The 27,399-nt window shown below is 30.0% G+C and overlaps 1 protein-coding gene and 1 long non-coding RNA gene across 6 annotated transcripts in view; one reads left to right on the forward strand and one right to left on the reverse strand.

The window, feature by feature from the left end:
• Positions 1 to 27,399, reverse strand: part of LOC149072706 (uncharacterized) — a 494,426-nt gene that overhangs the window by 368,111 nt on the left and 98,916 nt on the right. The window lies entirely within an intron of this gene.
• The window catches only part of LOC149072707 (uncharacterized), a 214,648-nt gene that overhangs the window by 35,026 nt on the left and 152,223 nt on the right, over positions 1 to 27,399 (forward strand). For 2 of the 5 annotated variants that reach the window (XR_016194506.1, XR_016194508.1), the window contains exon 1: positions 9,795 to 10,133. The exons of the other annotated variants lie outside the window; for them this stretch is intronic. This is a non-coding gene — a long non-coding RNA (uncharacterized LOC149072707). Of the gene's footprint in view, positions 1 to 9,794; positions 10,134 to 27,399 lie in introns of those variants that run through there. 5 annotated transcript variants of the gene reach the window in all.

Below are 27,399 nucleotides of genomic sequence, written 5' to 3' on the forward strand. Positions count from 1 at the left end.
TTATACGTCAGTTTCTTGCTTACCTCTTCCTACAAAAAAAGCAGCAGTTATTATTATTTATATATAAAATCAAGAAAAGGATTGCTTGTCACTTGATATCATTGCAGATGTGCTGTGGTGAAAGCAGCTCGACCAGTTCAAGACGTTAGAAAAAAATAATAATAACTCTGATGAAAGCACTGACTCACACTGATCTTAAGGAAAAAGTAGACGTGCCGTCTGAACTTCTCAAGTTTTCTGACGTTTTGACAGTGTCTTGAAGATAATTATAGGCACTAATTTCCGGAAGCGCCTTTTTATTTCTTACTCCTTTTGGTTTCCAGTCAATCACTAGATAGCGACTCTTACAAACAACACCATTTGAGTTAAAAAACAAAAAAAATAATTAAAGTGATAGTTACCGTTAGTTTAACGGGGTATCTAAGGGAGTGTGAAAAGGGTTTCTAGTACATTAAATAATTACTGTTGTTTTTCTATCGTGACTGAATTAGGTCATTCTTGAAGGTTGAAGTTCATATTATATGGGGGAATATCTATGGTTAATTCTGAATTGTTGAAGTAAAATATATTGTATTTTACTTCATCCCATATTTTTTATAAATTGTATTTGATATTTTCAGCTCGTAAAAATTAGCAAAAATTGGAAATTCTAACTCTGATGTACGATGAGTTTTCATTCAAATGGGAAAATGGAAAAAAAAAATACAAATTTTATTCATTGATATCCCTTTGATGAGTTTTTAATGTTTTATTTAGATTTTATGAGCAACTATATCTCTTACTCATTTTAGACATTTCTTATGAAACAAAATATAAAACATTCTTTTCTATGTTTACCATAAAATACTTTGATATGAATAATTTTGAATTTATAAAAAATATATTATTATCATGGATCTTCAGTTTTTATCTCGATACCTGAATATTTTGATTAATAAGTTAACGATTAATTATCAGAAAAAATTAAATTTCAAATTCCCACGTCCTTACTTTGTCTTATTTTTGCCTATATAATTTTTATTTAATTTTAAATTTTAAAAATCAGTCATACATAATAAATTTATCATCGCGAATCTTCAGTTTTTATCCCGATACCTACATATTTTTGGTCAGTAAATAAATTAATAACTTCACAAAAAATTTCAATATCACATTTTTAGTGAGAATATGATCGTGCACATTTTTTCTCATTTTTGCCTTAAAATATTCATTTTTAATTCAATTCTGAATTTAATAAAATCAATACTCATGTCAAATAAAATTATAATCATAAATCTCCATTTTTATTCCTATACCTGAATTATTTTAGTGAATAAAAAATTCAATAATTACTAAAATAATTCAATTATTTAGATATTCAGAAAAATCTATTTCTTGTTTCATTTTGGTTTTAAAATATTACAATTTCAACTCGATTACGAATTTAAAAAAATGAATACTCATATCCAATAAAATAACTATCACCAACCTCAGTTTTTATCTCGATACCTGAATATTTCGGTCAATATATGAACTAATAATTTCCCAAAAAAATCAATATCCAGGTTTTAGTCAGAATATAACCATCCATATCAAGTCTCATTTTTTTTTGCCGGAAAATATATTAGTTTGTACTCAATTCTGAATAAAAAAATAAATACCATATCAAATAAAATAATTACCATGTGAACTACAGTTTTTATTTAGATACTACATATTTTTGCCAAATAAGTAAACTAGTAATTTAAGAACAAAAACAAAAATTCAATATCCAGATTTTGTCGAGAATATTTTAAATCCTGTCTCATTTTTTGCCTCAGATATATTTCGCAAAACAAATTTAAATTTTAACTCAATTTCAGTTTTAAAAAATCAGCTCTCACATATCCAATAAAATTGTTATCATGTGAACTACAGTTTTTATCTAGATACCTGCATATATTGATCAGTAAATAAATTAATAATTGTTCTTAAGAAAATCAATTTCTAGACTTTGGCGAGAAAACACGAACAAATCCCGGATAACGTCACCACGTACTTTCTAGCAAGCCAAATATTAGATTAGAAGCCATTGATGGATCCAGACCAATTTTTTTTTCTCTCCTTACCCAGATAACAGGAGTAAAGTTAACCCATTAAAGACCAAAACTCCTAGAAACGCGAAAATCCCAGAGAGAGGAAAAAGAATCTTGGAGAGAGAATAAATTTTTTTAACTCTCTCTCTCTCTCTCTCTTGAAATTCCTTTCGCTCCTCCCGTGTTGTCTCGCTCAGGGATTTATGAGAATGGCATACACACAATTTGAGAGAGAGAGAGAGAGGATAGGGCTGTGTGTGGTTCGAGGGTATGTAGAAAAGAAGAACAAGAAAACAGCAGGGCGAACCAGGATTAGGAAAGGTATACAGGGAAAGGCTCTAGCTTGTGTGTGTGTGAGGAGCAAAAATAAAAGATTTTCCAGGCGAAAGAGAGTGAGAGAGAGAAATCCAAAATTTAGGGAAAAAAATAAAATTAGAATGCTAATAAAATTTTAGAAAAGTTAATTTTAATGAGTTTCGGACACGCTTGACAGACGTTCAAAGCGATTCAGCTCAACTGTTTGCATAGTATCATCATCATCATTGGGGAAAGGGTTAAGACATGTATTAATATTAAGGCCAAAAAAAATGTGAGAGTATATATGTATTTTCTCTCTAATTTTAATTGAAAACTACGTTTAGAAATTCCCCGGTGATACGAAAAATTTTTATCGTTAAAATAGGTTTTTTTTTTTTATTTTATTTTGATTTTTCGAATATTATAAGCGTCCAATAGGGGAGAAGTGGGTAAGAAAATAAATGATACATCCAAGTTAGACCGTAATGTTTTTTTTCTTCAAATTTTGTTGCCTCTAATAATAATGATAATAATAATAATAATACATCTCTTTTCAAAATCTCATTCCTGTTAAAAAAAAATTTTGAAACACTTGTAAAAGAGATATTTTTGGAAATTTAAATTGGAATTAATTCAAATTTTATGGAAATATTTTTTGATGGAAATGTGTTTTTTTTTTTTTTGGAGATGTTGGATTTTCGAAAAATGTCATATTTTTGAGGAAAAATTGTTTTCTGGAATTGGGATGGAATTTACATTGTGTTTTGAAATAAAATGGAATGACTTTTAGGTTTTATGAAATAAAGATCATTTTATGACTTTTTTTAAGGTATTTAGAATTTAGAGAATTTTTGCTGATATTTTAGGAAATATATTTTATGAAATTCCTCATATATATATAAGCTTTGGTAAAATTTAAAAATGTAAATTTTCTGTAAAATCTTTGTTTCTTCGATATTTTCGGAATTATAAGAATTTGTATTGTTTTTCTCTCTCTAAAAAAACGGCTGATCTTTAAAAATACGACCTTTTACAAATAACTAAAAAATCTACAAATAATTTAAACATTTTAATGAAATATTTTCTAGTGTTTTACATGTACAAGTTGTGTGAAATAAATGTTTTCGAATCTCCAATAAACTAATTGAAATTCGGATACATGATTTAAATATGTTTTTCACGGCAATTTTTTTCCCATATAATCAGGATTTTTACAATAAGCTGTCTTTTAGCACCAAATCATGTTTTTAAGGTTTTGCTAATGTATTCGAGGCTATAAGATGCTCCTAACGTTCAACTTCAAATTTGAATCTAAGGGATGCTTTTTTTTTTCAAATTATAGAATATGAAAAGTATTATTATTATTTTAATTATTTTAATGATAAAAACTTTTATTGTTAAAGTAATTTTTTAATTTAATTTTTCCAAGATTATAAGTGCCAGAGATGGGGGGGGGGATAAATTATAAATCCAAGTTATGGTTTAATTTTTTTCAAATTTTGTTGCCTCGAGTATTAATGATAATAATAATAATAATACATCTCTTTCGAAAATCTCATGCCTGTTAAAAAAAATCTGAAACAATTGTGAAAAAGATATATTTGTAGGAATTTAAATTGGAATTAATTCAAATTTTATGGAAATATATTTTTTGATAGAAATGTGGTTTTTGGGAGGATGTGTTTCAAAATAAAATGGTATGACGTTTAGGTTTTAGGAAATAAAGATCGCTTTATGACTGGTTTTTTTAAGTATTAGGAAATCCTTGCCGATATTCAGAAGAAATATATTGCACGTAATTTCTTGTAAACTTCGTTAAATTTCAAAATGTTAGTTTTCTGTATTTTTTAGTAAAATATTTGTTTCATGAATATTCTAAGTGTGAACATTTTGAAAAATAACTCTTTGCTAAAATGTGCAAAATTTTACTATTATTATTATTATTTACTATATTACTTCAATCTCTAATAAATTGAGTGAAAATTCATAAATTTCACCTAACTATCTAAATGACGTTTTAAGAATTTTCAACAAAATATTTTCTAAAATACAGAAAATTGTATTACTTTTTACTGTTTTATTACTATTACTATATACTATTTTTGTAAAATATATATTTTTTGAATTTTTTGCATAAACAAGAGAAAATTCAAATTGTAGGCCTATATATAATCTAAATACAGTTTTCACTGCTATGTATTTCTCAATCAGGTTTTGCTAATGTATTCAACGATTATATGCAATCAGATGCTCCGAAGTACGTAATTATTAAAATTTCGATTTAAATAAAGTTTTGAAATATTTTTTATTATAAAAAAATTTTAAATGCATTAATAAAATTCTAAAATAATTATATTTTATGCGCAAATACAATTCTTTTTATAAACGAACTTCAAAAACTATTTAAATATTAGTATATTTTATTGAAATATAAATTTTTTAATCTTTCTAATAAATTAAGGGAAAATTCAGGTATAATTTAAATATCATGTTTTTCGTAACAATATTTTTTTTATAATAAATATTCTGATGTCCAGCTGTCTAGCACTAAAATCATGTTTTTGAGTTTCTGTTAATGTATTCAAGACCTATATGCAATCAGGTGCTCGGAAATATCTAATTATTAAAATTTCGATCTAAATGACTTTCTAATAAAGGTGATCGGAATGGATGAGAAATGATTGGCATAGTTTCCCATCAAGGTTCACGCGGCACATACCAAAAAAGCTAGTGGATAGGAAGAGGGAGGGATCGAAAAATATGGAAAGCCTCTACGTGTTTTTCATAGCAAGATGAGCCTAGTCGAGTGACACGCATGTCGCTGGATCATTAGGTATATCAATCGTCACCGGTGCCACGGAAATTTTTTTGTTAGCATGTGCGTGCGTTTCTCATTAACATTCACCTCCCGCTGCCCTTGTAGAATATTTAATTGGCACCAATGAGTTATAAAGGATGGGTATGACTGATATCCTAAAGGCCGATAGGTCATTTAGCCTAAAAAGAAAATCCTCAACAACTACTTTAGACATTTCTCACGCATTTATTTTGAAACATTGTTGCTAGATAACCTGGTATTAAAACTGTAAGTGTTTGTAATAAAAAAATAATAATAACTGGTTGTTTAAAACAGCAGGTGATTTTATTTTTAACGTTTTCTCTTTTGGGTTCATGAAGGCAGGAGGACACTTGTAAATGACTTTTTTTTGCTTTTTTTCCCATCATTCCGATTCACCATCAATTCAATCACCGTTACCGAAAACTTGGTATGATTAATGATTTTGCCATGGTTTCGTTCATTCTCGCCAAATCAATATTTTTTGTATGTGCCTCTGGTTTTTCTTGCCTATAATTTAATATAATTATTCATTTATACTGTTTATAACTATGTTATGTAATATCACATATGCATAATGATGTCTGTCGCGTATCATCATCATAAAGAATCATTTTCGATCCACTGCTGATGCAGATCCTGCCTTTGCTGATGCAGATCCTGGTGCTTTTGTCACTCCTTTAGTTCGAGCCAGCATTCGGATTTTACTCAAAATTTTGTATGGGAGCACCTGCTCTGATGTTCAACTTGAAAATATTCGTGGTCTATCCGTTGCCGTGGATGTACTGATTTATTAGAATTTATCGGCAATTTTTACAAAAAAATATAAATTCAGTGTTCTAGTCACGATGACGTTCAATGATTTCATCTGACTTTAGTAAACCCTTAAAATACAGAAAACCTCTCTTCGGCGGACATCAGTGGGACGAAAAACTTCGTCTGTAAAAGAAGATTGGCCGTTAATCAGGGGTTCGAAAAAAATAGTTTTATTATACATGGGGAAATGGCTATTTGACCATAAAAGAAGGGTGACCGCATGTAAGGGTGTCCGATAAGAGGGATTTTATTGTATACACAGGGTAATAAGGAAAGTCCCTAGGCCGCATTTTACTGGCAAACCGTTGATGGTAGAGGCATACCTCCAATTAGAAAAAGTATCCAAATAACGTGTGGAACTTAAATACGCCATTCATATTGCAAGGGGTAGTGAAGCTATTAAAATACAAAAACGAACTTTTTACACGGTCACCCTGTTCAACAAAAACCCAATTAGAAAGATATTTCCCTGCCTCTTCTTAGGCCAACCAAAAAATTCCACGTTTATAAGTGCAGTATTCACTGAGATATTTGAATTCGAAAACCAAAAAAAAATAGAAAGAACACAGCAAAAACTAACGGAAAACGTTTCTTTCCCTTATTTATGCTGTTCTTTCGCAACTTTCTTCCGCTTTTTGAATTGAAATATCTCAGATTGCACTTATAAACCTAAAATTTTCTTTCTTGGCTTCAAGAGAGACAGGGCAACAACTTTGCAATTGGGTTTTTGAGGACAGGGGTGCCACTATAAAAAGTTAATTTCTGTAGTTTAATAACTATACAACCCCTTGTAATATGAATGACGTATCTGAGATTTACTCGTTATTTGGATAACTTCTCTAATTGGAAGTATGGCTCTCTAAGATTAGCGGTTCGCCAGTAAAATGTGCCCTAGGGACGTTCCTGACTACCCTATATATATTTTTTTTTAATTTCTGACCGCAAATATTTCAGGCAAGATAGATCTCTCTGTCAAACCGTTCAAAATCAGATCTCAGTGTGTCTTGGTCTGATGAGTAAGACACCCATATTCATCAAATGACCGTAGTACGACAGATATGAATGTAACATTTCTAACGGGAAGAATGATTTTCGACAGATTTTTATTGTAGTGTTACAGAGACTTATTTTTAATTTTAAAATCATAGACATTTGGTGTTACGCTCACAGATACCTTTTCTTGCATGAGCTTTCAATAAAATTCAATGGTTGTTCAAAATAAACAAAGTATGCCCTTAAAGTGAGTGAAGCTCGTCAGTACCACATTGAAAGACGAGGTTCAAATTAAAGATGGATCCCTATGGCAAAACGCAGTGTCAATATTTTATATTATGCTTCAAGATATGTTTAGACAGTTATTTCTTTAGAAGCTATTACTGTGTTTATTTTTTCGATACTGCTAGCAAACTGATATTTTTGTTCAATATTACAGTGCGTGCTCGCACTTTCACATTTATGGTTGTTACTTGTTTTATGTAATGCGAAATAAATTTATTTATTTTGAATTGTTTCGTGTTTTTTCAAAAAAAATTATTTGAACTACAATGAAAATAAATTCAAAATTTAGAAATTGACTTTAAATTCATTGATTTCATTTTATTTCACAAACTTGAAAACACTAAGATTTCTATTTTTGGAAGTTTTTTTTATAAATAAAAATGCGTGAATTAAATCGACTTTTGAAAATATAATGACGAATTCTTTTATGCTATATTTGTAATATTTTATAATATTGATAGATTGAAATTGAATAAAAATTAATATATTAATTATATATTAAGTAATATATATTGGAATCTACAGTATACATTTTTATTAGAATTTTATTCAATTTAGCACTTTTATATCATGCGTAATTATCATTTGTAGAACAACTTTATAATTTTTAGAAAAGAAAATTGTGAAATATTTGAGTAGGTTTGTAATTGCCGTTCCAGCCGTCCACTTTCTTCTGCAGGTATTAATTAGTTCCAAACTCCTCCGATATCACCTTATATATTTAAAAAAACTCAATTGGGTGAGTTCCATGCATCAATTTCTTAAGAGAAAAGGGAACCGACGAGAGTTCGGTTTCAGTGAAAACTAAAATTTAGAAATGTCTTTTCAAGAACGGTATTTATCAATTAATTGCCGTAGAAATCTTCCAATGGCATCTCTTATTTCAGACATATTGATATATTTTTTTAAATAATCATTAAATAAAATTTAGTTAAATTTCACGAATGATAATGTTTGTATTAGTATGAATTTGATATTTATTAATTAAGTATTTAAGTTTAAAAAAAAAAACATCAACAAATTAACATTGTGATGTTTTCTTAGAACCTTTAGGCTACACAGTCAAAAAAATATCACTTTAAAATGCTTTAAAAATGCTTTTAAATCTTGATAATTCGACGAACTATAGAATAACCACCAAAATTTCTTTCAAAATACCATTTTCAAATTTCAACAAAAAAGGGTTTTAAGGCCCCTCTTACCCTTTAACATTTTGGAAAACTTTCTTATGCATAAATATTATTAAAAATATTACTTATCCATTGATTTATTTCAAACTCTCACCACATATATTTGATTGTATATGCTATCTTAGGCCGGTATTACACTATAAACGTTTGTTAAAAGTTCTTTTATAAAAGTTGACAAATGCAACCAATAAGAGCATCGGTAACATTCTAGCAAATGCAATCGATCATCTTATTGGTTGTAATTTTCGAGTTTTATAAATGAACTTTTATGAAACTTTTATAGTGTAATCCCGGCCTAACGCTGGTTCAAAATTTTACACATCTCTAATACTTAGTTTTTTAGAAATTTTCAAAATAAGGCAATAAAAATAGCTTGCGCACAGGACAAAATTACACATCAACGAGATTGAATAAAAATTGATTAAAAATAAGGGAAACTTTTCAGTTAACAAAATGACAAAAAATATTTGGGATAATTTCACAAATTTTTGGGTTATAATATTTTTTAAATTTAAAAATCAAATTTTGAATAAGATTGAATCGATAAAAAATCTGAAGCTTTTCCATCAGTTTCCTTCATTTTGAATCATTTTTTATTCAATTACATTGATATCATACAATTTTATCAAGCACGCAAGCTGTTTTTAATGAATTATTTTTGAAAATTTATAAAACAAAGTATTGAAGGTATGTAAATGTTTGTACCGGCATAGTATAGCATACACATTCAAATATACGTGGTAAAAATTTGAAACAATTATCAATGGGTAAATAATATTTCTAATAACATTTTTACATAAAAAAAGTTTTTTTTATATGTCAAAAAGTAGGAGTCCCCTTAAAGTACTTAGATATCTTTCAAGTATTCAGAAAAATTAGATTAGAGTCTGTTATGAATCATTAATTTTTCCAATACATGAATGGTTTAGCAACTCAATTCATTTCTTCATGTTTCGAAAACATTTTTAATACTAGATTTTTTTTTTGTATCAAGGTTAACAGAAGGTGAATCTGATGAATATCAATGCAAGGCAACCAAAGAGAGAGAGAGAAAAAAAATGAATGGATTAAAGGTCAAATGTAGAAAAGTAATAGTGCAATGATGATATCGCTTTTCTATATAGAAATTATTAGGGCAAAAAGGAGAGGATATTCTTGGGCAAAATACAAAAGAAACCGGTTTCTAGAATATTCCAACTGAAACTAGCGGTTTTTTTTTGAATTGAATAGAGTTGTTGAAGATGGTTGGTGGGTGGTTTGGTTGGGAAAAGTCACTATCTTATAAAAATCTATACGATTCTTATATCTTACGCACACAAGAACAATTATCTTCACTAAAACCATTCTAACCCACATTTCGTCCATTTTAACCCTGAAAAACAAGAAGGAAAAAACTCCGAAGGTCTTTCTCAGATCTTATTTAATATTCAAGAACGTATATGATAATTATTATTTCATTTTTTATATGGCCTTCGATTCTTTGGTATCACATAACCGTTAGAAAAACAAAAAAATTACAACGCAGTTCTAGACTTTGGATATAATGGATTGCGTTTGGTTCTCTTACGTTATGTGATTTAAGACATGGAATATATTTTTTGTGTATACCAAAAAAAAAATTACTCGTATTCAAATTTAGTGACTAAGGAGAAATGAATTTTGGTAAGTTTTATTTAGTTATAGAAATTCAGATTTTTATACTTTACGTAAAAGATTTTAATGAAAATAAAAAATTTTTATGTGACGTGAAATCATAAAAAAATTCAAATTATATTCCCTTTCGTGTTAAATGCATTTACTTTTACTATACATTGATAACCATTGTTGAAATATTTACCGTAAAAACCTTATTAAACTGCCAATTATCTGGGATTGAGTTCAAAATTTCATACAAATTTCAAATGTGAAGTTTTTAATTCATTTTATGGATTCATATGAATGTAATGTTTTCCCGTAAGAATTAATTCTTATGATATAAATTATATAATTGAATATACTGTTGAATGAGACGTGTATATTTTACTAGAAAATTGATTTATTTTTTGTAATTTAATGATAAGTATTAGAAATTATTATTTTTTATAATTATAATTATAAAAAATGACAAAAAGTTTTATATACGTTCAAATTTAGTGACTATGAAGAAAGAAACTACGGTATGTTATTTTAGTTTTAGATATTCAGAGATTTTTATACTTTTCGTAGATAATATTTACGTAAACTCATACAAAAAATTCATGTAATAACATGAAATTCATAGTATACATAGACAGCCATTATTGAAATATTTACTGGAAGATGTTATTAAACTAAATTACCTGTTACTAATTTTAAATTTAAAGTATGAAGATTTTAGTAGATTTTCTATGTTCGTGTTTTCACGTAATAAATTTGTGTATTAATAAATTTAGTATTTAAAATAAAAAATTAATTTAAATAATGAGATTAAATGCATAAAATAATTAGTTATTCATATCATCTTCAACTGAATATATTATTCGAATGAGACGAGAATTTTTCCAGAAAATTTATTTATTTTTTGTAATTTAATGATATAAGTATTAGAAATTATTTTTTCCTAAATTAATTCATTTTAAACTTATCGATTCGATATCTTGCATTATAAAAATGTTTGATCGGATTATTCTGAATATCGACAAAATTTTATAATTTGTATCTTTGAAAGAGCAGAGATCGACAGACTTATGCTAATGAAGTTTATTTTTCATTATGAGTATTGTTGCAAATATGTAATTGCATATTGAAAGCTAAGGCATATTGTAATGTGTCAAGTATTCCGGTAATTAAACCGAGCAATTTAATTAAATACGTTCTATAATCTTCTGAAAACTAGACAATTTTATTTTTTTTTGTTGCCGCAGTTGCGATGGAAATCTTTACAGAAAATTGTCAAGAAATTCATTATTTTAATTAATATCGGGAAAATGATTCGAAAACAAAGGATATTTATATTTCCAATAATTATATTCATTAATTTATTTACTCGGTTATATTCCTCGGCTTGTTTACATATATTGCAAAATAATCATTGATTGAAAATGCAGTTTTTTCAAATGTCATGTTGGCGAATTAAGATTTTTCGGATAAGAATGGTCGGAGGTTCGAGTTAGGATTCCATGTATCTGCATTAAATCATTACGGCTGAATTTTAGTATAATTTATTAGTTTTGTGTGTAATTAGTCACCGATAACTGACTTTTCAGTGACACAACACCGACCTTGACCAAAAACAGACAATGATCTTACCTATTACAACCATCAATTATTATTAGAAGATTAATTAATTGTAATTGATTGAATTTTAAACCTGCTAAATGTATTTCAAAATTACAGAAATCATCTAAATTTACTGAATGTATCCTTATGTCAATAGCATTAAATTATTAAGAATTTTACTTTGGAAAAATTTGAGCAAATTTTCAAGTCTATTAAACTTATATTAATAGATAAAATACTAATTTTTGACTGTATATTTACATATAATACTTTTATCCGTTGGATTTTCGAATTTTCCCTCTACCACAATCTTTCGTATTCACGTAATTTTCAATAGAATTTTTTCATATTTGAAAGCATGATGAAAATTTTCTCCTATTCGGAGAAACTTGGAAACCGTAAACACATATGGGATTTTTATATCGGGAAATACTGAGTATTTCTTAAATTAAAGAATAATTAAGAGAATATTTACATATTATTATAAACGAGATTTGAATTCGGATTATCAGAAGAAGAGCAATGTTAAATGATTGCACCATTAATGTTTAATGCCATTGAAATTTCTATTTCGAGCAAAATTGCAAATTATAAATATCTCAAAAGTCAATAACTGCTGTCAATAATGGGTCTTGTGCCATTTTAATATGGTCACAAAAAGCCTTAGTAGTTATGCTCTAGTAGAAATATATCTCTCTCATTAAAAATGTTATTTAATCATTTATTTATTTCAAATTTTTTACAATTTCATATACTATGCTAATAAAACAATTTACTTATCTTTAATACTTTTTCCCCAAATTTTGAAACATTAAAAATAAAATGCATTGTTAACACCTCGCATGTAATGATGATAAATAGCATGGCATTAATAATATTGAATAAAAACTGGTTCAAAATATATCAAACTGTTCAATTCATACAATGAAGCATGAATTTTAGATCAAATTTCTTAAATCGAAAAATCTAAAATTCAAATTTTGGAACTTGGAAAAAAATATTGATTGATTTAAAAAATATATTTTTTGTTTATATAAATCAAATATTTATGGATGAATCTCAAATATTTTTCTTCATTTTTGATGAACTAAACAGTTTTCTTTATTAAAAATCAATTTTTGTTCAATTACATTGATGCCATGTTATTTTATCATGCGCGGAAGGTGCTAATAATGAATTTTTTCTCTAATTCTTTGAAAATTTGTAAAAAAAACAAGTACACGTAATAAAGATATATAAAACATTTTATTGTCATATGATAGCATACACAACAAATTGACAGAAAACCAAGTATTGGAGATTTATAAAATATCATGCTGGTATAGCATAGCGTATTTAATTGAATATATATGTGTACCAAATTTTAAATAAGCCAATATGATATATTTTAATAATATAGATCTACTAGAGATAATATTGTATATATTTCTACTTTTTTGACTATGTTAAAAGGTATGAGATCTTTCAACACATTCCAAATAAACGTAGGATTCGTGAAAGGAAACAAAATATTAAAATATAAATGAATTATTCCAAAAAATATCAGATAAATATTTGGTTCTTAAAAAATAATTTTTCACACATGTTACCATGATGTAAACATTGAAAATGTTAAAACATAAAACAGGGTACCTAAAATACTACCCGTAATTCCAAACGTGGTAATTGATGGTAAAAATTTTGGTATCTTGCACGTTGTATGAATTTTTAGAATTTACTTTTTCTTATACACATCCTTATTTTATTCATTGAGAGTAAAAGCTTTGGGAAGCGCTCAAATCGCATTCTCCTTGAGTAAAAACGCCAGAATTCTTGATTTCATAAAGCTTTCACATTTCTCCAGATTTTTTATATAAATCGGGTACTTATGAATGGATTTGAAATATTTTGCCTCATTCTATGAGCTGAAAAGTTCCCTTTATTTGAATCAATTTTTATTCAATTATATGGGCGCGGTAGCCCAGGTCGATAAGATACTCGCCTAAAGTACCAAAAGATGTTTAGAGGTGTCGCCGAGTTCGATACCCGGTTGGTCCTTGTCAGAAAACTTTCCTAACACAGGGGTGCAACAGAAAAGAGTCCCCCATCGAGGGGTTAGCGCACAAACCTCTCGATGAGTATAAATACAAGCCTGCCGTTAGGAATCGGCAATAAATTGTAAGTCCCAGTCTAATTAGCCCTCGTGTGCAGAAAATGACCGTGGTGCGACAAAAATGATCAAATGATTCAATTATATTGAAGTCATGCTCTTTTATCATACACGCAAGGTGATGATAATGCATTTTTTCTTAATGTTTGAAAATTTGCAAAAAAAGAGTATTGGAGATATGTAAAATAATGTATTGGCATAGCATAATAAATAAAAAATAGAAAATATGTGTACCAAATTAGAAATAAATAAATTTTGAAGTAATAACTATACAGTAGAACCTCCCTTAACGGACACTTCCCGTTTGGCAGACACCTCCCTTTAACGGACACTTTTCGGATCCCCGGTCTCGTGGAATTGGGCTTTAATGTATTTTACTCCCCGTTAGCGGACACTCTCGATAGCGGACAGTAAAATCAGACAAACTAATTTTTATTTCCAAACTATAACTTGTGAATTTTAGTTCATAAATCGAGACTTTATCATACTCAACGGTGATGTCAATATGATAACCCGTCAATTAATTACTTGATTAACTGATTAACTATGGCCCAGGATGCTGATTCCGAAAGGTAATGTCTGTTTTGTTTGCCTATGTTGATACGTGTGAAGAAAGAAAACATAACTAACGATAATGTTGTGATGAACTTTTATTTATTCTTCACACTCATTACTTAATTTAATTTTTATTGCAAACTATATGTAGTGCACGTACCATGTACGGGTAAAAATAATTAATGGGTTTAATGAAGAGAAGAAAAGTTACAAATTTATCCATATTTACCAGACTTTGTATGGGAATTATGCATAATCACCGATAAAAGTGGTAAATCTAGTGAAATTTAATCAAAGTTTCCTTATATATCGACATGATTGGTGAATCACTTTTACACACAGTAACATAGAAGAACCACAATTGCGACCGAATCAAAACGTCGTATAAATGTGGAAGTCGTATAAACGAGGTTATGCTGTATATCTTACCTCCCCAATAGCGGACACTCCCCGTTAGCAGACCCATGGTTTTGGTCCCATGGGCGTCCGTTATCGAGAGGTTCTACTGTATTGATAAATAAGCTTATTATAACTATTGATAAATATGTTTGTTAAAACTATTGGCGAATAAGTTTGTTAAAACTATTGGTGAATAAGTTTATTATAACTATTTATAAATATCTTTTTTATTACTATTTATAAATATCTTTTTTATTACTATTTATAAATAACCTTTTTATAATTATTGATAAATAATAAAACAATTTAATTTTTTATGATATTTCTACTACTGTTTGACCAGGTAATAATATATGAGACCTTTCAACGTATTCCAAGTAAACGTAAAATTTACGAAAGGATGCAAAATATTTAAAAAAAAAAAAAAAAATCCAAAAAATACCAGATAAATATTTAATTCGAAAAAATAATTTTTGCACGCATGTGTAAAATATTAAAAATGTTAAAACATAAAGAGGTGGGAATCAAGAAACAAGCTAAAATACCACCCATAGTTCCGCAAACGCAACATGGTAATTGGTACAAAAGAAATTTTAGAATCTTGCATTTCAGAGATAACTTTCTTATACACACATCCTTACTTTATTATTGAGAGTTAAAGCTTTGAGAAAAGCGCTCAAATCGCATTCTCCTCGTGTTAAAACGCGAGAATTCCTGATACATAACGTTTTCATTTCTCCGAGAAGCTCTCTAACCCCTTTTCTTAACGTTTTCCATCGCATCAAATATTTAAAGAAACTTAAGAAACATATAGAAATACACACACGTAATACTTTTGACTTACTCTCTCTCTTATCTTTTCTAAGAAAAGTGTCACGCTGATCTCTCAATAGTGCTGCTCGCGAGCTTTTAAAATCGCATTGTCATTCGCAGTATATCGAATTACCAAAGGACAGAGAACGAACCCCTCCTTCTTTTATGCCCCCCCCTTCACTTCATACCCCCCGTGATAGGTCCATATATTTGATGGTTGAAGGGGGGGGGGGTGTAAATATGCCAAAATGGAATGGTTGTGCTAGACGCCACACCTATGACTCGAATATCGAGCACGCTCGTGCAGACTGTGGTGGCAGGCAGATTGCTCATACACCCCCCTCTCCACCACCACACGTACTCTCTGCACACACATTACAATTTTTCCTAGATAGGATGATGATGAAGAACGAACCCATCTTGTTAACTGTCGTGAAGTGAGACTTATTCTTAATAAACGTTAAGATTTTACGGATCAACGTTTAATATATATACAGCGAGAATCGAAAGTGACTCTTAAAAGACGTTTTGACGGAAATTAAGGAAAAATTTTTACCCCCCTCCCAATGAAAGTGATATATATGTATATATATATAGATAGATATATTTGAACTAGTACATATATTTAGAAAAATTTTTCATAATGTGGATTTTTGGAAATGATATTTGGCTTTCAAACTAAGATGGCACCTTGACAAGTGCTAGACTCATCACTATGTGAGCTTTCATTTTCAACTAAATTGGATGCGTTCTTATAATCATAAATTTAGAGCGTGTATGCGTTTTTTTAATTAATTAAATTTTGATATGATTTGCGGATTTTATTCTGTGGAGTAACGTCTGGAATTGGGATTTTAATCTTGAAAATTTTCCAGGCGCGATTGATTTTGTTTGGTCAGAAATATTATTTTTAAATATCCCCGATATTATGAGAAATTTCTGTGAAATCGTGAATTGAATTTCGTGGTCAGTCAAGAGAAATACAGCATCGGTTAATCTGGGCCGTAGTGTGTCTTCTCGGTGCACCGAGGGGGGGGGGCAGACCTTCCCTTGGGGCCCGTCTTGAAAGGGTTATTATTATGCAAAACAAGTATAAACTTTTGTGGGGCCCCCATTCGGCTCGGAGCACAGGGGCAGTGCCCCGGTTGCACCAGCCTAGTTATGGCATTGTGGTCAATGATGCGGAGTATATGGGTATTTTCCTGGACAATCTATTAAACAAGACAATTTTTCCTACATAGGATGATCATGAAGAACAAGCCCATCTTGTTAACTGTCGTGAAGTGAAACTTATTCTGAATAACGTTTAATATATATACAGCAAGAATCGAAAGTGACTCTTAAAAAGACATTTTGACGGGAATTAACGAAAAATGTTTACCCAACTCATGAAACTGATATATATATATATATATATATATATATATATTGGAATTTATATAAATATATGATCAATAATCTTCAATATTAGAAAAAAAATTTCATAACGTGGATTTTTGGAAATGATATCTGGATTTCAAACTAAGATGGCACCTTGACAAGTTGCAGACTTATCACTATGAGAGCTCTCATTTTCAACTAAATTTGACTCGTTCTTATAAATTTAGAGCATGGCTTTGCTTTTTTAATTAATTAAATTTTGATATGATTTGTGGATTTTATTCTGTAGAGTTACGACTGGGATTGGGATTTTAATATAGAAAATTTTCCAACTGTGATCGATTTTATTTGGTCAAACTTTAGTCTATTGTATTTTTATATATTTCGGATTATTATGATTGATTTCTGTGAAATCGTGAATTGAATTCCTTGGTCAGTCAAGAGAAATAGAGCAAGACACTATGTATTGGTTAATGATGCGGAGTATATGCGTATTTTTTTTTCGGGACTATGGCTATTAGAAACCCGTTGTATCAAACGAGACAATTTTTCCTAGATAAGATGATGATGGAGAACGCGAACCCATCTCATTAACTGTCGTGAAGTGAGACTTATTGTTAATAAACGTCAAGATTTTACCGATCAATGTTTAATTTATATATATATGTGTGTTACGGTAAAGTGATAAATCGGTTATTATACGTAATAACCGGTTATTATGCATACTTGCTAATCGTCGTGGTAAGTCTGAAAAACTATCACTTTTACCGGCGATTATGCATAATAAACAAGTTGATAAATTTGATAAATATAGGCTTTGAAATTTATCGCCTTTATCTGTGATTATGCATAATACATAATACAATATTTGTAATTGGTGAATTAGAGATATATATATGGAAAAAGAAATTCCAACTGAGTTTAGCATGTGTGATGAATATAGTCGGAATGATATAATGATAGCAAACTTTACGATCGCACCCCGATGTAGATACAATACATGTAGGAATTATCATGTATAGTATATCATATATAGTACGATTTATCGTGTTTATATATACCAATGACGCGACACAATTTTTTTGGAATTTTATTTACGATTCATGATTGTGTGCCTACTTCTGTCAGTGTTTTTGATGACAATTGGCGATGTCCCGTATTTTACGGATTAAAGATTCCATACTTTTTTTTAAATTCACAAAATTTTCCTGGTGGGATCGATTTTGTTTGGACAGATATAACCATTTTATTTTAATATTTTTGATGAATTGAATTTCTTGGTCAGTCAGGAGAAATAGAGCAGGACACTGTATGTATTGGTCAATGATGCGGAGTATATGTTTATTTTTATGGACAATGGTTATTAGAAACCCACATATCAAACAAGACAAATATGGCAAATCGATTTTTTTAAAAAAAATATACCAGCGTGATGATCAGGGCTGTCCAAAAATTTTCATTTGTTAGTTTTTCATAAATTAGCATCAAACTATAAAATTATTTATTTCACATGCCAAAAGTCGGCAGAAATAATTTTGGTTCTGTTCTGTTCTGCTGTAACAAAATTATTTTTAGTTACATGGCATCACGGAACACACTTATCAGTAGCCATTTGGGGAGTTTTTTCTTACAGCATTACTGCATTGGTGAAAAACACGAATATCTTTCTGGACACTGGTTATTAGAGACTCATATATCAAACTAAAAAAAAAATGTAACTTATGAAATTGATTTTCCTAAAAATATCTCAACGTGCTGACCAGTGTTGTCCGAGAGTTTTTGTTAGCTCTCGCATAAATTAACGTCATCGTGTATCAAACTATAGAATATTATTTAAAAAAAGAAGTTTTGTTTATAATTCTGCTTTAAAAAATCTTCAACTGTCCAGTGATGACATGTGACTAAAAATTTATATCATATGATTATTTGTTATTATTTGTTACATTTTTGTATCTTTAAAGGTATGCGTATCTTTCTCGACACTGGTTATAACAAGCTCATAATCAAAAAATGTGACTTATCAAATCGAGTTTCCTAAAAATATCTGAACTTACTGTCTGAGAATATTTGTTAGTTCTCGCATAAATTTTCCTCACCCCGTATCAAACTATAGTTTAAAAATGGATAAAAATTTTGCCTGTAACTCTTCTGTAAAGAAGTCGACTAGCAGTGATGACATGTGACTAAAAATTTATATGATATCATATTTTTCATAATACGGTATTTTTGTATATTGATATTGGTAAACATTTGCTTATCTTTCTTGACGCTGGTTATTACAAGCTCATATAAAATTTTAAGAAATGTGACTTATGAAATGGATTTTTATAAAAATATCTCAACGTAGACCTACTGACCAGTGTTCTCAAAGAAATTTGTTGTTGTTGTTGTTAGTTTTTATATAAATTATAGCCTCATCAAACTGTGCGATATTAGAAGATTTATAAAAATATTGCCTATAATTCTTAGGTAAAAAAGTCTTAAACAACCAGTGATAGTCCCATGATAACATATAACTAAAAAGTTATATTATGTTACAGAACTTTTGTATTAGTAAAATATATGAGCACACATCTATCTGGACACGGGTTATTACAAACTAATATACTAAACAAAAAAAAAATGTGACATGAAATCAAATTTCCTTAAAATATCTCGACGAGCTGACAATGCTGTCCGAAGATATTGCCAGTTCTTGCATAAATTAGTCTCATACCGTATCAATTAATTTTAATGGGATAAAAAAAATGCAAGAAATGTGTTACCTATAATGTTGTAAAAAGTCAACGGCCAGGTAGATGTGTCAGGTCACACAGCTATATTCCACGATGACAAGTAACTAAAAACTCATATCACATATCATATTTGTCATCATTTGTTACGACATATTTGTATTGATAAATATACGCGTATTTTTCTGAACACTGGTCTTAGAAACTCATATAACTAAATAATGCGATTTATGAAGTCGATTTTCCTAAAAATAATCTGAACGTGCTGACTAGTACTGTGTTTGAGAATTAGTTTTTGGTTTTTGCCTAAATTATCCTCATCACGTATCAAGCTAAGAAATATGAAAAAATAGACGGAATGTGTGTGTGTGTGTGTGCTGCTTATTCTGTTGTAAATGAATAATCAACTGGCCAGTGATCACATTTAATTTAAAATTTATATCATATCACACACATATACACGTATTTGCCAAGATTTGTTACTGCATTCTTGTAATTGTTAAAATATGGCTATTTTTCTGGACCCTGGTTATTTCAAGCCACGCGATATAGTATATCAAACTAAAAAATTTGCCTTATGAGAGAAATTGGTTTCCCTAAAAATAACTCAACGTGCTGATCAGTGTTGTTCCAGAATTTTTTTGTCAGTTCTTGCATACATTAACCTCATTCCGTATCAAACTATAGCAGACTATACCAGGGGTTCTCAATATGTGCTCGCTCCGCAGAGCCCTTACAGCTCCGTGCGCTCTTCCCAGGGGCTCCATGGCCACTCCAGAACAATATAATAAATAAGTGAATCTGATAAATACATAATAAAAAGTGGTCTACGGGGGAGGGGAGGGGACTCGCCATAGAACTTATAGAGTAAAAATGGTTCCGCGAGTAAAAAAGGTTGAGAACCGCTGAACTATATAAATATAAAAATATTTTATAAAAATGTTTGTTGTCTATGTTCTTCTACCAAAAATATTGCTTAATTCTGCTTAAAAGTAGTCCTCAATTCCAGGGCCGGAACGGGCGGGGGGGGGGGAGGCAGGGAAGCCACTGCCCCAGCCGAAAAGTTTAGGCGGCGGCAGTTTTATGTAGGAACAAAGAGCATGTTTGAAATTATCGAATTCACCGTTATAAAATTGGCGATTTTAAAGTTGTGGGGGCGGTAAAAAATCCTAGTTATGGCGCTGCTCAATGATAGGTGTGTCCCATTATGACATGTAACTAAAAATTTGTCATATCGTATTCGCCATAATTTCTTACGGCTTTCTTGTAATGGTAAATATATGCGCATATTTCTGGGCATTGGTTATTACACAAAAACTGATATAGTATATCAAATTAAAAAGGGTGACTTATGAAATTGATTTTCGTAAAAAATATATCCCCGTGCTGATCAATGCTGTTCACGAATTTTATTTTTGTCAGTTCTTGTATAAATTAGCCTCATCCCGTATTAAACTAAATAATATAAAAAACTTTACAAAAATATTGCCGTAATTCTGCTCTAAAAATTTTCTCAACTGACCAATGATTCCATTATGACATGTAAATTAAAATTTATATTATATCATATTTGTCATAATTTTTTCCGGCATTGTTTTGAGCAGACATTACTTGTCTCAGTCTCATTAAAACTAAAATTAGGTTAGAACCGGGCTTTTGAAAATAACTATCAATCATCATAATCCATATGTTTCATTTACTTTTTAGAAATGTCAACGTTTCTATTTGTAAAACTATCATAAATATGATGAAGTTGGCTGCAAAAATAGCCATCAATCAAAAATTTAATTATTTATTTATGATGTTTATCGGTGGTGGATCACTACTCAGTGTGATTGCTTAGAAACTTTTAGTTTAGCCAAGTATAGGTCAGCTATGGATCTATATTTTTCAATGTACGGTCAACATCGATGGTGAAACGGATGGCCAGTTACGGTATGCATCTTTTTCTGAAAGACAACGTTTTCTCTGGACAAATTTTTCTGGGTTAGTTTATCAAACTAAACGTAGAAGTAAAACGTTTTAAACATATATTCCGGACATCATTATATGACATATGTGTTTTTGTGCTTGTAATGAGGCGTATCAATTGACGAATGACTGTTTTATCAACATTTGCTTTCTGAAAAATAAGTTTTAAGATCAGTTTATTTCGAATTGTTAACAGAAGAATAGAACCGAATCGTTCGAAGAACAATCTGTCAATCATGATTTTAGTATATTGGTCAGTGTTGGGAATAGTCCGATGCCGAATGAATATTCTACGCTGAACATTTCTCTAGTATTTGGGGTGAAATATATTGGTCAATTAGCTACCAAGCAATATGAAATCAATCTAAAAACAACTATCAGTCATGAAAGTCTATGTATTAAAATAAACAGATAACCGTATAAAAGTCTTTTATTTGTTGGTTAAAAAAAATTGACCACACATGGTCAATGTTCCATGTCAAAAATATTCAGCATTGAATGAAAAACAATAGGAGTAGTCATCGGATTTTTCTGTCATTTTAACCAGCATTTAGTAACTTTTTCAGCCTTATATATCTACCAGATTTTTTTTTTTTAATTTTCTTATGTGAATTTTTCAAACGTTAATTTTTGTTTAGAAAATATAAATTGAGCACACATTATCGTATATATTCAAATATCAACTAACTAAATAACATTTCAAGTATTCGAAATTTTCTGAGCATTTAGCAGTTATTTTCAAACAGATATATTTGTAAAATATGAAAAATAAACTTTCATTTTTCTCCTGGGAAAGTGTGTTGCTTATGAGCGCTATTTAAACGATGTTTTTCTTAAACTGCGGTACTTACGTTAAAAAATACGATAATCACAATTTTATCAACACCATGGAATTTCCATAATTTTCACGTGGTTTAAAATCATCAAAATTCCAAAAATTTTGTTTTCTAACATTCCCAATACAGGCGATATATTCGGCAATATTTTTTCAAGTTCTCAAGATGTTCAAAAAAAAAACACCTTTTATTCCAACAATACTGTGGTTTCTATTTAACTCATTTTCATAAATGAAATATTTGAAGGAAAAAACATTTCTAAAATACAAGCTTATATATTATTCAAACATTTTTCACGATTTAAATTCAAGTGATATTCAATGAGGCATCTTACAACAGAGAGATCTTAAAACTGAAAGACCAATTTAAACATTATTCGGGATATACGGAGTTGTAATATTTATAGAGCGGAGAACATTTGCGTTTTGAATAGTTAATTCTAGTCAAATTTTAAAGAAAGAATGCGGCGATATAAGCAAACCATTATACAACTCTTTCGTCACGCGAAGAGGAATCTGTTTGTGCTTCGTTTATAGAAAATTCCTTAATAAAAATATGTTAACGTGGTGGAAGAAGGACCTCTTTCAGCGTTGGCCAATGCTGGAAAAGTCATTTATAATGTAACGTAAATGAATATTTATATTTTCCTAAGGCAGCCATTAATAAATAAGCGCGTTATATAGAAACGCCGCGTAAACTCGCGTACATTTTTATAAATAAGCAAAATATATTGAAAGTTTTCTTCTCAAAACTGGAATGATTTTTATTCTTTTACCAACTGTAATTTGAGAAAATTCTACTATGTAATTAATTGTTATTCCGAATTTTGCTTAAACACAATGCATGCTCTCTGCATATTTGAAATAAAATTATGGATAACTATAGTTTATTGAAATGGATATCACTGGAGTTTTATGTGTATCCGAAGAAAATCTAAAATTACCGGGTATTGATAATAAATTATATATTGATTTTGATAATAATAAAAATTGAAATGGAACTTTTTATCAGAAATGTATTTGTAAACAAATGATAAAATTATCATTTTATCGTAAATATATATTTTTAGGTATGAATTTTGCTTAAAACTTTTTTGATAACAATAAATCGAACAGAAAATAAATTATTGACAACATAACTTTTAGCCAGTTTTTAGTCTATTTCTGTAAAAATTATTTTTAATTTCAGTTATTATATTGTTGAAAAATTAGAATAATTTTTGAAAGTAGAGTCTAAATCTTGAATGCATTTATAAGTTTAATATTTCATAACTGATATGCTTCAAAATCAATTCTTAATTAAATTGAAGTTTTTGATTTCATTTAATAATATTCTAGTAATATTATTTATGAACCTAAATATGTTTTTTGAATATTCAAAACTATTGCTTTATTATTTTTATATTTATTTCATTTATTTATAAAATATTTCACTGCGTGCGATTGAAAAGAAGAAAAAGAAAATGTATAATCTTTCAAAATATCATTTAATGAATACATTTTCTCATTATAATTAAATATCTGAATGTGATCAAATGCTATGAAAATAATCAGAATATTTACCTTCATTAATTAGAATTAATATTAATTAGAAAAAAATATATTTTTCTTACATGAAAAAGCACTTTATTTATTTTCCCTGAAACTGTGAGATTTCCAAACTTAATTTACAAAACAAAAATGTCAGTATTAATGCCACAAATTTAAATTTTTTAAATCACCTATTTTTAAGGAACAATAAAATTTAATTTTCTTTTTTGTTTTTAATTTTAATGTATCTATGGACATGGGCAAGTCCAGAAAACATATAGGAATTTTTTTCATGAATATTTCAATTGATATTTGCATTTACAGTTGAATATGCATTTATTTATTTATTTAATATCTCAAAACATCAGAAGGGGAAATATAAAAAAAAACAAAAACAGTTCAAATCTTAATTCGGGCGGGGTTGTTAAAGGTTAATTTAATAATTTTTGAAAAAATGAGAAAAAATTAAATTTAAAATTAAATTAAATGTATTCACGTCCGATTAGACGAAGACTTAAAATTAAATCTCTCCATCTACGATCAAATCGAATCATGATTTTTTAATATATTTAAATATATTTTAATGTGTAAAAACACAGAAATGGAATCAATCCAATAGGGCAGTATTTCTCAACCGCCGGTCCCTAACGTCAGTCAAACCGGGCTGTGAATTATTTACTGTCTCATTTTCCTCCCAGTTATTTCCCATCAGTCGTGTGTATGACCAGGTCTTCCCCCCCCCCGCCCCAGGGCCATAGCGTGCCTTCTGAGGGGCCCCCTTGAAAAAGTTATGCTCAGAAAAAGTTTGCCCCCCTCGTCATTTTTCAATGATTCGTTTTGGAAGTGAGTTTCTCTTGCAGATTATTTCAAACACGAAAATAAAAATGTCCAAAACATAAGCAAAATAAGATTATTTTTTTTCTTTGTGGGCCATCAATTCTGCTCGGAGGCCCTGGAAATCACCCCGGTTATCCCACTCATGGACCCCACAAGGGTGGGACTGACAGGGCTCCAGCCCTTGGACCCGAGATGGTTGTCATCATTTTTTTTTCACACTATAAATTAACTAGGGGGCCCCGTGAAAAGGCTAGCATGGGGGCCCGCCAAAGATCCAGGCCTAGGGGCCCTTCTCCAGAATGTGGGGGACTAGTTACGGGCCTGCTTTCCCCGCAAAAAATAAACCAACCGGGCCACGAGCTTTCAAAGTAGGAGAATCACTGGAAAATATACATAGGGAAATAAATAGTTATCGGAACAGCGTGTAGTTCGCCATCCTGGCACTAGAGGGCAGTGGCTTCCTGCTCCGCGGATGTTTCTTCGCCTCTCCCGTGTATTCCTCTCTCTCTTTGCCAACTTTTTCCGTACTCTCTACTCTCTCATTTTTTGGGAGGCGCAGGAGCCGGAGAAAAACGGGGAGAGCGGAGAGTAGAGAGGAGAGAGAGAGAGAGAGGAAAAGAAGGCGGGGCAAAGAAGAATAACCTTAAAAAGAGCGGAGCCGAGGCGCATGCGTAAATAATTAACTCTCCCTCCTCGTCACCGCCTCACCCAATCCTCGGAAAAATCCACACACACGCTATACATATCTCTAGAGAAAAAAAAATTCTCCCCCCCCCCCTTATACTCTTATACTCTTCCCCGCTTCACTTATTTTAAAACACAACGCGTGCAAGTGAACGCGAGAGAGAAGAGAGAGAGAGAGATCTTCGATCGGTGTCGCCGATACCTCCTAGTTTATGAGGAATTACAACAACAACAAGAAGTACACAGTACATAGGAAGCACGGGAGAGGTTCATTTGCATATTGACTAGAATAAGCCGGGTTAAAATAGAGTGGGGAGAGGAGAGGTAAAAAATAAGATAAAAGAGGAGGGTATGTATATGCATTAAGAAAAGAGGAAAAGAAAATTCATGTATATATATATATATAATGGCAGTATATCCGGGTATACTGTGGGTACCTACAGCGCATGCGCACATGAATTTTTTCCTTCCCCCGTACATAACTTTGATTTATGAAGAAACACTTCGCAGGGTATTTAATCATATTTTCCTAAAAGTTTTCGACGTTTTATCACGGGTTGATGGAGAAAAGGAGCATGAAAGAGAGGAATGTGCTCTAGAAAGGGTGTACTATCACATATATAAGGCGTATTTCCTCTACGTCACTTTTAAAAGATGACTCGTGATAAACATCTTCGATATTCTTAGGCTGGTTTTCTTGAGATTTTCCTACTCCCCACCTCCCCAAAACCCCTAAATATCGAATATGGCGCCGCAGCTACCAACACTAAAATATCGTGGTTTTTTTTTAATACTATTTTCCCTCGTAATGACAAATAATATTTCAAAACCTTCCATTTCTGAGGATAAAAGGGTTATACAGAGAGAGAAGAGTAAGGAAACATATTACCCGACGATCTATATTTCCGTACATATTGATACGCAAATTAATACTCGCGTCTCTTATTATTTTGCGCGATTGTTTTCGATAAATGTGTTTCTGTTCCTCGTTTTCGTGATTTTACCTCATTTTTATTGATATCGAATGATGGGGGGGGGGGGGGTTTGTATTCCGATCGCGGTGCGGTAAATAATTAAAAATGCCCTGAATATGCAATGTTATGTACTGATTATTGTGCATATTTGTTTATCATCAATCGATTTTTAGAAACCTGAATATGAAAGCTAGTGATGAACTGAAAGCAGGAAAAACTTATTGCTGAATGTTCACGTAATATATTTATTTTTTAGTGGATCTTTAAATTTTTAATTTAAGGCTAAATTGAAAATTTAAGATCGAAGTGCATTTCGGGTTAATCCCAAGAAAAATGAAGTCGATGTTTGATATAAATGATTCGATATTTTTGTAGAAGTTCCCTGAAAAATTAATTATTTCGTAATAAAATTTTAAATTTCATATTTCCAAGAATTTTTGTAATTTCCTAATTTTTCTTTAATAAGCGTTCGTGTAGAATCTGGTAACTAAAGATTAATATTTTAATTTTACTATTTTTCGAATTTCAGATGCAATTACAATATTTACATATTACATAAATATTTTCAAATTTTTGAATTAGTCTTAAATTTTGAATTTACTATTGAAATACATTTCTCGTTTAATTCAAGAAATAAGGAGTCTATAAAAAGAATTTGATTTTTTTCATGGAATTTTCTAAAAAATTTCTCTGAAAATTAATTTTTCGTAATTTCACCTCGTTTTTATTGATACCGGGGGGGGGGGGGGTTATATGCGAGGTATTCTGTTTGGTGTGGTAAATAACTAAAAATGATTTGAATGCAAAGTTATATTCTGATTATTACGCGTTG

The sequence above is a fragment of the Pholcus phalangioides genome, unplaced genomic scaffold (assembly GCF_987345545.1).
Source record: "Pholcus phalangioides strain wild (caught in Gottingen) unplaced genomic scaffold, Ppha-v1.0 ptg000017l_1, whole genome shotgun sequence".
Taxonomy (NCBI): domain Eukaryota; kingdom Metazoa; phylum Arthropoda; class Arachnida; order Araneae; family Pholcidae; genus Pholcus; species Pholcus phalangioides.